Source organism: Neophocaena asiaeorientalis, unplaced genomic scaffold (genome assembly GCF_003031525.2).
Source record: "Neophocaena asiaeorientalis asiaeorientalis breed wild unplaced genomic scaffold, Neophocaena_asiaeorientalis_V1.1 scaffold13, whole genome shotgun sequence".
NCBI lineage: Eukaryota > Metazoa > Chordata > Mammalia > Artiodactyla > Phocoenidae > Neophocaena > Neophocaena asiaeorientalis.
Genome location: NW_020173734.1, coordinates 75,809 through 85,355, shown reverse-complemented (window position 1 = coordinate 85,355; position 9,547 = coordinate 75,809).

Sequence of the window (9,547 nt, the reverse complement as noted above, 5' to 3'; positions counted from 1 at the left end):
TCCACGTCTGGTGGTGTGTTTTGGGGTGTCTGTGGCCTTATTATGATTTTCGGCAGCCTCTCTGGTAATGGCTGGGGTTGTGTTCCTGTCTTGCTAGTTGTTTGGCATAGGGTGTCCAGCACTGTAGCTTGCTTGTCGTTGAGTGAAGCCTGGTCTTGGCGTTGAGATGGAGATCTCTGGGAGATTTTTGCCATTTGATGTTACGTGGAGCTTGGAAGTGTCTTGTGGACCAGTGTCCTGACGTTGGCTCTCCCACCTCAGAGGCACAGCACTGACTCCTGGCTGGAGCACCAAGCGCCTTTTATCCACCCGGCTCAGAATGAAAGGGAGAAAAAGTAGAAAGAAAGAAAGATATAGGATAAAATAAAATAAGGTAAGATAAAATACTTAAGTTATTAAAATGAGAAATAAAAAATAATTATTAAGAAAAAAATTTTTTAAAGAAAAAAAAAAGCGGTCGGACAGAACCCTAGGAGAAATGGTGAAAGCAAAGCTATACAGAGAAATTCTCACACAGAAGCATACACATACCCACTCACAAAAAGAGGAAAAGTGGAAAAAATCATAGATCTTGGTCTCAAAGTCCACCTCCTCAATTTGGGATGATTCGTTGTCTATTCATGTATTCCACAGATGCAGGGTACATCAAGTTGATTGTGGATATTTAATCCGCTGCTCCTGAGGCTGCTGGGAGAGATTTCCCTTTTGCTTCTTTGTTCGCACAGCTCCCGGGGTTCAGCTTTGGATTTGGCCCTGTCTGTGCCTGTAGCTCGCTGTAGGGCGTCTGTTCTTCGCTCAGACAGGACGGGGTTAAAGGAGCCACTGATTCAGGGCCTGTGGCTCACTCAGGCCGGGTGGAGGGAGGGGCACGGATCCCGGACGAGCCTGCGTAGGCAGAAGCCGGCGTGACGTTGCACCAGCCTGAGGCGCGCCATGCATTCTCCCGGGGGAGTTGTCCCTGGATCCCGGGACCCTGGCAGTGGTGGGCTGCACAGGCTCCCTGGAAAGGGGGTGTGGAGAGTGACCTGTGCTCGCACACAGGCTTCTTGGTGGCGGCAGCAGCAGCCTTAGTGTCTCATGCTCGTCTCTGGGGTCTGCACTTTTAGCTGCAGCTCGCGCCCGTCTCTGGAGCTCCTTTAAGCAGCGCTTTTAATCCCCTCTCCTTGCGCACCAGGAAACAAAGAGGGAAGAAAAAGTCTCTTGCCTCTTCTGCAGGTCCAGACTTTTTCCCAGACTCCCTTCCGTCTAGCTTTGGTGCACTAACGCCCTGCAGGCAGTGTTCACGCCGCCAACCCCAGTCCTCTCCCTGCGCTCCAATGGAAGCCCGAGCCTCAGCTCCCAGCCCCGCCCGCTCCGCCGGGTGAGCAGACAAGCCTCTCGTCGGCTCAGAATGAAAGGGAGAAAAAGTAGAAAGAAAGAAAGATATAGGATAAAATAAAATAAGGTAAGATAAAATACTTAAGTTATTAAAATGAGTTCTTGCCTTTGGGAGGTCTGAGGTCTTCTGCCAGCATTCAGTGGGTGTTCTGTAGGAGTTGTTCCATGTGTAGATGTATTTCTGGTGTATCTGTGGGGAGGAGGGTGATCTCCACGTCTTACTCTTCTGCCATCTTCCTCCTCCCTCCTAGGTACGATGATTCTGGCCCGCCGTCCCCATGACTGTCGTGTCTTCAGCCGCCGGTGCCCCTCCAGAGCTGGCAGCCTCAGTGAGGCCGCCCTCTCCTCGGGCTCCGGGGCAGTCCCGTGACGGCGGAGGGAAGAGACCCCGAGCCGGGAGTTCCAGCTCTGCGGAAACGCCCATGGATATGCTTATAATAGTGCCTGGCACATGGTAAGTTTCAATAAATATTATCATTGTTAGCTATTTTTGCTTCTCGAAACACATTCACATAAATTGGTTCCTATATTTTATAAATGAGAAAATTGTAGCCTAAAGCAATGAAGTGAATTGACTAAAGGTCACACAATTAATTAGAGACAGAGATGGATAGGAAACTCAGGGTTTATTGCTTCCAGATCACTGACTTTTAGAAATTATCCATATAGACTTTGGCTTGATGCTTGCTTTGAGGGCAAATGTATCAAAGCTGGTACTGAGCAGGATTTTGTCCAGGTCTTTGGGTAACTCAGAGTGACATGATATTGTTACCACTTTATTAAGACATCTATCTTTAGCTGGAGCTTGTTTCCCTGCCAATTAGGAAACAGTAATATTTAGGATAAAGAATGAGTTCTTATGAGCGTACTTAACTTCAGTAAGCCTTATAACCACTGAATGCATCCCTAATGTGTCATTTCTCAAATTGGAAAAAAAGGAGGACCTAATGAAAGAGTGGACACCTTACAAGCTGCCTGACTTTGGGCAAGTCACTTCAGCTTTCTGGGGCTCATTTTTTTTACTGTACAGACCATTTCTAAGGCCCATTCCAGTTATGACATCCTTGGTTCTAGAGAAACTGTTCCTATTCAAAGCATTCTTTTTTGATAGTGTGTGATAAATATCTTTCCTGTATATGGAAGACAGCTAAGGAAGTTATGTTAAGTCCTAGTAAAAGGGTGTCAGGAAAGACCTGGGTTAAGGTAAAAAAAAGGAAACATTTGTGGATTCTGTAGCTTAGTGTAGGGAGGTATCCTAACAGTTAAATGAAGCCCTTCAAAGACTGAACAGCAGGAGTTACTGTGGGCAAAGGGAAAGAGACAGGGGTTGCGGACTAAGCTGGTGGGAATACATTTCTCTGTTTCGGAAAGATTGTGACTAGTAGAAGACCTCTTCAGTAACTCTGCTTCTGATGCACTCTTGAAAGATCCTCAATCAGAGGATGAGCAAAAGAAAGAGTGTGTAGTGTTTTCCAAATGGCTGACTGTAGTATAAGCAATTCCTCATCATAGTCTTTGGGTGCCTGTATGAAATTATGCACAAAATTATAATCTTCATTTAGCAAGTAACAGTTCTGCCTTCACCTTTTCCTTTATGTTACGAGGTAGACCTGAACCATGTGTTAGCAGAAAAAAAGGGAGATGAGGTTCCAGAGAGGACTGACTAGCCAGACATCTCATAATAGTCTTTAAACAGATTTATAAGGAAATTTGTCTTAACATTGCAATATGATGTGCTCATCTTCAATTGAAAAAATGTTCTTCCCACCTGTGATTCTTTGAGGTTGATCCCAGACAAAAAAAGCACATCTTTTTCTTTTTAAAAAATTCACGCTAAACATTTATTTCTTGTAATTGCACAGTACCCAAGTGCGTCTCTGTATTTGGCCCTTGCTGTCAAATACAAAGGCAAGAATTTGCCTTTGAAAACTAGGGATCAGTAAAAGAAGAAATATAAGAAAAACACCTTAATGATCCCTAAAGGGAAGCCACAACACTGCCTTATTAACTTTGAAAATATCTGTGAATACCAGATTGAAAAAACAAATTAAGGTTTGAGACAAATGTCCCATCTTGCCTATGACAATACATTGGTAACAATATAAGCTATAAGTTTAGAATAAAGGAAGGGAACCCTAATTAATGTAACATGCAGTAAGATTATGAAATGCTTTATCCCAGGTCCAGCAGTGCTAGGGTACAGCAGGTACCTCATAAATATTTGTTGAAATAAAGAATGAATCAATGAATGCCTCCTTCTAGAGGTGGTTCAGACTAAATACTGTAAAGTCATTCTTTCCCTCCAAATTCAAATATTTTCCATTTGAAACATATTAAAGAAAAGGGCTATGGTGTGACTACTAAGGGTCTAGGGTTTTAACTTTTGAATGGTTTATAAAGGAACTTAGAGAACACTTCTAACAGCTTTGTGTCTGGAGGTTTGTCCAGGCTCAGGAGGCATGATTAGCCTCAGTGCATTGTTCAAAGTTGAGCAATTAAAAATTATTTCTTACAAACCCCAAAAGATGCCACACTGGGCATTGTTAAGAAGTTGGCAGACTTGGCAGTTAACGTCACCTGAAACTTCCAGCTGTATGATGTCATACTAATTGTAAACAATGGGGAAAATGTAGAACTCTTCCTCAAGATGAGACTGAAGAAACTTTGAAGGCTTAAAAACAAGAAAAAAATGTTCTGTATGAACAGAAGCCAAGCAGTGGGATTTAATTTCAAAAACTTTTTATGAGTTTCACACAAGAGAGTTGTACCAAATGTGCTCATTTAAATGACACAAATTTTAGAATATGAGACTTTATCATAAATGGCCCCAATATAAAAAATGCAAATGCCCTGTGGGGAGATCTGGGTTCTAGGCTTGGCTATGTCACAAACTTGCCTTATTATTGTAGTATGTCTATTAACCTCTTCCTGTTTGTGAAATGGTGAACAATAATCCCCACTCTAAGTACTGCATATGGGCATTGTAAGAACCAAATTATATACTGAGTATGAAAGACACTTGAAGATAAAGAAATATGCAAATTCATGGAATTATTTTAAGGGTTTTAAATAGAATCAGAACAAGCCTATAGATCTCAGGATTAGGTCTAAATTTCAGGTAGAATACACTGTGCCTTATCTGCTTTTTTCGGGGGGAATATATATCCATAGATATATAGATTAGCTCATTTACCTTTATAATAGACCTATGAAACACATAATAATTTTGTAGATTAAGAAATGGGCTTAAGGAAATAAAAAAGTTTATATGGAAAGTGATAAGCAATGTGCCTAGAACATAAGAAACACTTAACAAAAGGCAATTAGTATTATGGAAATTCTTTTGTTTGTTTGTTTATACTGCAGGTTCTTAATAGTCATCAATTTTATACACATCAGTGTATACACGTCAATCCCAATCACCCAATTCAGCACACCACCATCCCCAGCCCACCGGGGTTTCCCCCCTTGGTGTCCATATGTTTGTCCTCTACATCTGTGTCTCAACTTCTGCCCTGCTAACCAGTTCATCCGTACCATTTTTCAAGGTTCCACATACATGCGTTAATATGCGATATTTGTTTTTCTCTTTCTGACTTACTTACTCTGTATGACAGTCTCTAGATCCATCCACGTCTCAACTAATGACTCAATTTCGTTCCTTTTTATGGCTGAGTAATATTCCATTGTATATATGTACCACATCTTCTTTATCCATTCGTCTCTCAATGGGCATTTAGGTTGCTTCCATGACCTGGCTATTGTAAATAGTGCTGCAATGAACATTGGGGTACATGTCTCTTTTTGAATTATAGTTTTCTCGGGATATATGCCCAGTAGTGGTATTGCTGGATCATATGGTAATTCTATTTTTAGTTCTTTAAGGAACCTGCATACTTTTCTCCATAGTAGCTGTATCAATTTACATTCCCACCAACAGTGCAAGCGAGTTCCCTTTTCTCTGCACCCTCTCCAGCTTTTGTTGTTTGTAGATTTTCTGATGATGCTCATTCTACCTGGTGTGAGGTAATACCTCATTGTAGTTTTGATTTGCATTTCTCTAATAATTAGTGATGTTGAGCAGCTTTTCATGTGCTTCTTGGCCATCTGTATGTCTTCTTTGGAGAAATGTCTATTTAGGTCTTCTGCACATTTTTGGATTGGGGTGTTTCTTTCCTTAATATTGAGCTGCATGAGCTGTTTATATATTTTGGAGATTAATTCTTTGTCCGTTGATTCATTTGCAAATATTTTCTCCCATTTTGAGGGTTGTCTTTTCATCTTGTTGATGGTTTCCTTTGCTGTGCAAAAGCTTTGAAGTTTCATTAGGTCCGATTTGTTTATTTTTGTTTTTATTTCCATTACTCTAGGAGGGGGATCAAAAAAGATCCTGCTGTGATTTATGTCAAAGAGTTGTTCTTCCTATGTTTTCCACTAAGAGTTTTATAGTGACCCGTCTTACATTTAGGTCTCGAATCCATTTTGAGTTTATTTCTGTGTATGGTGTTAGGGAGTGTTCTAATTTCATTCTTTTACGTGTAGTTGTCCAGTTTTCCCAGCACCACTGTTTGAAGAGACTGTCTTTTCTCCATTGTATATCTTTGCCTCCTTTGTCATAGATTAGTTGACCATAGGTGCATGGGTTTATCTTGGGGCTTTCTATCTTGTTCCATTAATCTGTTTCGGTTTTTATGCCAATACCTTATTGTCTTGATTACTGTAGCTTTGTAGTATAGTCTGAAGTCATGGAGTCTGATTCCTCCTGCTCCGTTTTTTTCCCTCAAGACTGCTTTGGCTATTTGGGGTCTTTTGTGTCTCCATACAAATTTTAAGATGATTTGGTCTAGTTCTGTAAAAAATGCCATTGGTAATTTGATAGGGATTGCATTGAATCTATAGATTGCTTTGGGTAGTATAGTCATTTTCATAATATTGATTCTTCCAATCCAAGAAAATGGTATATCTCTCCATCTGTTGGTATCATCTTTAATTTCTTTCATCAGTGTCTTATAGTTTTCTGCATACAGGTCTTTTGTCTCCCTAGGTAGGTTTATTCCAAGGTATTTTATTCTTTGTGTTGCAGTGGTAAATAGGATTGTTTTCATAATTTCTCTTTCAGATTCAAGATGTGATCTATCCTGGAGAATGTTCCATGCGCACTTGAGAAGAAACTCTAATCTGCTGGTTTTGGATGGAATGTCCTATACACATCAATTAAATCTATCTGGTCTATTGTGTCATTTAAAACTTCTGTTTCCTTATTTATTTTCATTTTGGATGATATGTCCATTGGTTTAAGTGAGGTATTAAAGTCCCCCACTATTATTGTGTTACTGTTGATTTCCTCTTTTAGAGCTGTTAGCAGTTGCCTTATGTATTGAGATGCTCCTATGTTGGGTGCATATATAGTTATAATTGTTATATCTTCTTTTTGGATTGATCCCTTGATCATTACACAGTGTCATTCCTTGTCTCTTGTAACATTCTTTAATTTAATGTCTATTTTATCTGATATGAGTATAGCTACTCCAGCTTTCTTTTGATTTCCATTTGCATGGAATATCTTTTTCCATCCCCTCACTTTCAGTCTGTATGTGTCCCTAGGTCTGAAGTGGGTCTCTTGTAGACAGCATATATATGAGTCTTGTTTTTGTATCCATTCTGCAGCGTGTGTGTTTTGGTTGGAGCATTTAATCTATTCACGTTTAAGGTAATTATCACTATGTGTGTCCCTATTACCCTTTTTAAAATTGTTTTATTTGTTTTTCTGGGGTTTTATCTTGTTACTTCATCTTGTACATAGCCCTCTGCCTTTTCATCTTGTCTATCTTTCTGTGAATGTGGTTTTTGTTCCACAGGCTGCAGGACTGTAGTTCTTCTTGCTTCTGCCGTCTGCCCTCTGGTGGATGAGGCTATCTAAGAGGCTTGATGGGAGGGACTGGTGGTGGGTAGAGCTAACTGTTGCTCTGGTGGGCAGAGCTCAGTAAAACTTTCATTCACTAGACTGTTGATGGGTGGGGCTGGGTTCCCTCCCTGTTGGTTGTTTGGCCTGAGGCAACCCAACATTGGAGCCTACCTTGGCTTTTTGGTGGGGCTAATGACAGACTCTGGGAGGGCTCATGCCAAGGAGTACTTCCCAGAACTTCTGCTGCCAGTGTCCTTGTCCCCACAGTGAAACAGAACCACCCCCACCTCTGCAGGAGACCCTCCAGCACTAGCATTTAGGTCTGTTTCAGTCTCCCCTGGGATCACTGCTCCTTCCCATAGGTCACGATGCACAAACTACTTTGTGTGTGGCCTCCAAGAGTTGAGTCTCTGTTTCCCCCAGTCCTGTGGAAGTCCTGCAGTCAATTCCCACTAGGCTTCAAAATCTGATTCTCTAGGAATTCCTCCTCCCATTGCCGGACCCCCAGGTTGGGAAGCCCGACGTGGGGCTCAGAACCTTCACTCCAGTGGGTGGACTTCTGTGGTATAATTGTTCGCCAGTCTGTGTGTCACCCACCCACCAGTTATGGGATTTGATTTTACTGTGATTGCACCCCTCCTACCGTCTCATTGTGGCTTCTCCTTTGTCTTTGGATGTGGGGTATCTTTTTTGGCGAGTTCCAGTGTCTTCCTGTCGATGATTGTCCAGAAGCTAGTTGTGATTCTGGTGTTCTCGCACGAGGGAGTGAGAGCCCATCCTTCTACTCCTCCATCTTGGTTCCTCCTCCTCCTGGAAGTTCTTTATCATGTAGTCATTTGATGTATTCAGGTCAGAAGCATTTTAGGCTCCTGAGAAAGAACATGATGATGAAAGTCTATTGACTCAGCATAGCTTGTAGAGGGACTATAAACTCCATGCAGAAGTCAAGTTTCCATAAAATTCACATTAATTGACCTATTGATTGATTCACTGTTTGATTGATTCATAGAAATTTAAATTACTTCATCTGTTGATTCATTTATTCACATATTCACTTGTTAAATAAATATATATTGATTATACTATGGTTTCATACTATGGTTTCAGACAATATGTCAGAAGCTCAATGAACAGAAATAAATATGTCTGGTTCCTAACTTCAATAATCTTATCATTTAGTAAGGAGATACAGATATCTAAAAGAGTTCATGCAAAAGAAGTGTTGCAGGTGCTTTGATAGGAATACCCGGTATAATGGGAAAAAAAAGAGAGTCTGGTCAATTCTACTGAGAGATTGTCAGGAAAGGTTAACTGAGAGGGAAAGCTTGAAGTTGAGTCTTTTAATATATGTGCATCCTAGTCAGGAAACCTGTTGGAAGGTAGAAAGGAAAATCAGAGAGAAGTATGTACTAAGGCCTAGAGACATGAAAACTCCTTCCTAGTTTGGGAAACCAAAAGCAGCTCAGCATAGCTAGAGAAGACCATGTAAAGAGAAAGTGAGGCAAACAATAGGTTGCAGAGTTAGGTGGAGGTCATAAATGAAGGGTGTTTTTCACCATGATAAAGACTGGGACTTTGTTCTAAGTGGAAAGTCACTGAAGAGTTTAAAGAGTATATGGTTGGTTTTAGTTTTAGAAAGATCAACTTGGCAGCATTGTGGAAGATGGAATGGATGCGGGCAAGTTTGGAGACAGCAAGACTCATTGGAAAGTTGCTGCAATAGTCCAGATGAGGCTTGAATCAAGGCTTCAGTTGTATCTTCATATGTAAAATGGGAATAATAATACTTCATAATGTTTTGTGAGGACTAAAGGAGTTAATATTTGTTCTGAGGACAATGCCTGGCACTTAGGGAGCAGTTATATAAGTTCCCACTAAACAACAACAAAATAATGTAAGCTCGTTGAAAGCAGGATATGACTGTCTTGTTTACTAATTTTCTATCTGGTACACACCCCTCTCTATTTTTTGAGGTGAATGAAAAAAATGTTAATTTGTTCCTTCTGGATCTGTCTCTTTTATTATTTTTTAATAGATCTTTATTGGAGTATAATTGCTTCACAATACTACTTTAGTTTCTGTTGTACAACAAAGTGAATCAGCCATATGCATACATATGTTCCCATATACCCATACTCTTGAGCTTCCCTCCCACCATCCCTATCTCACCCTTCTAGGTCATTGCAAAGCAACCAGCTGATCTCCCTCTGCTATGCTGCTGCTTCCCACTAGATAACTATTTTACATTCAGTAGTGTATATATGT